This window comes from Saccostrea cucullata, unplaced genomic scaffold, assembly GCF_032062105.1.
Source record: "Saccostrea cucullata isolate Sc308-1 unplaced genomic scaffold, CSIRO_AGI_Scuc_v1 ctg2664, whole genome shotgun sequence".
In the NCBI taxonomy this organism is placed as follows: Eukaryota; Metazoa; Mollusca; class Bivalvia; order Ostreida; family Ostreidae; genus Saccostrea; species Saccostrea cuccullata.
In genome coordinates this window covers 135,267-137,500 of record NW_026920335.1, presented here as the reverse complement: position 1 = coordinate 137,500, position 2,234 = coordinate 135,267, and positions in this window count along the sequence as shown.

Below are 2,234 nucleotides of genomic sequence, written 5' to 3'. Positions count from 1 at the left end.
GTCTGACAATCAAATTATTGGATTTAAAACTTCTAAGATGTCAACTGATATTAAAATGATACAACACGCTGATGATGAAACATTAGCACTCCGCGATAAAGAATCATTTAAACAAGCAATTACATGTATAAATAACTTTGGAAATATATCTGGGTTAACTCTTAATGTTAGCAAAACTGAATGCATGTGACTAGGCAATCTGAAAGAAACAGATCATAATATATATGGGATAAAAGTGAACAAAGAATGTATCAAGGTTTTAGGAATTCACGTAGGTCATTACATAGAGAAATGTATAGAAAAAATTGGGGAAACAGAATTAAAGAGCTCGAAAGACTTTTTGAATCATGAAAAAAATTAACTATATTTGGAAAAACTTGCATCATTAATAACCTTGCTGTATCCAAATTAATTTACAATCTCTCACTCTTGCCATGCCCTAGTGCTGATATCATGAAAAATATGAACAAAATAATATTTAACTTTATTTGGAATAAGAGAGACAGAATAAAACGAAAAACTTTAATAGGACACATAGAGCAGGGTGGTATAGGAGATGTGGATTTAGAGTCTAAAGCGAAAGCAATTAAATGTGCTTGGATTTCCAAGTTGATATCTAACGAAAACAACAATATTAAAATCTTTCTAGAAAACTTTAATTCATAAAAGCAAGATATTATCTATATGTTACACACAAATGAATTAGCAATAAACAATCACAATATACTTAAGCGTCTTCCGATATTTTATAGAGAAATTTTTTAAGCTTTTAATGATTTTAATGAATCTAAGAATTCAATAGAAATAAGTAAAATGACTACACCAGACTTTTTGAAACAATCTATATGGGGAACAAGATTTTTAATTACAAAAATAAGAAAATTTTCTTTGAAAACTGGTATGACGCTGGAATTTTATATGTTAAGGATGTTGTGGATGAAAATGGTTTAAGGCCACTTGAATACTTTTCAAATTTACTTGTTAAAAAAAATAATTTATATTGTGAATACTTGACATTAAAGAATATTTTTCAGAAATACATGAAGCAGTTCGATTTCAGCTTATCAAAATATACAAATATTAGAAAAACGTACTTTTTCCTTTTTAACGATAATAAATATCACTGCATCAAAGACAATAAATGCAAGTTCTACTATGAAATTTTAAAAACAAAAAATTTGTAAAGCCATGCTACATCAATAAATACAAAAAAGAATTTGGCATCCAAAGTCAATATTTTTCTAAAATATATTTTTCCAAAATTGTCAAAGCTTTTGACAAAAAAAAATTCTGATTTTAACTACAGAATTCTTAACAATCTTCTTAATAATAGGAGTTACTTAAGCAAATGGAATGACATATCTAATCTGTGTCCATATTGTAAGGAAAGTGTTGAAACAAACAAACACTTAATATACGAATGTCAAAACGTGAAAAGAATATGGAATACTGTAAGTGAAATTTTAAAATTTAATATATCATGGAAACTTATAATTGTAGGATTCTACAATGAAGCTAACGAAAATACACTATTATTTAGACGTCGCGCACAGAATTGGGGCTGATTTTGTAACGTCAAAATATATTTTTCTGACGTAATTGTATACGTCGTTTAAGCGTAAAAACGTCAAAAATTCAAGGCGTAACAAATCAGACTAGACATTCAATTTTCGCTCCTGTTTTCTTAAAAATGTCCTACTTTTTAATGTTTCTTTAAATACAAAATTTTATTTATTTGCACATTTTAAAAATAAATGTTTTATCTGAAAAAGTTTTCCCAGTAAATAAAGAATACAGCTCACATTGGTGTTATACGCCCGGTTAAATACAATAAAACGCATATTTATGCCGTGGTAACAAAACCGACTAGACATCAAAATTGCTCTATTAATCGCCCCTATACTGCTTGCTTATAATTATTTAAAGAAACATTTGACTACTTCTTGATTTGCACATTTCATTTATCAATTTAGTTTTACTAAAAGAATCTGTTATATAGTAAAAATTCTTTATCAAACACTATATCTTTTCTTGTAACTTATCAAGATTACGGCATGTTACGGAATGCTTCTTATTTTACGAACAGTCAGATCATCCCGTAAATTAGAAATTTATTAATGAATGTTGTGTGACATCATTACAGGAAGTTATGGAAGCTTAGTACAAATTTCCAGAAAAATCCATCTAGCCAAAACGATAAAATGACCAAAAATACCAACACCCGTCGTTTACAG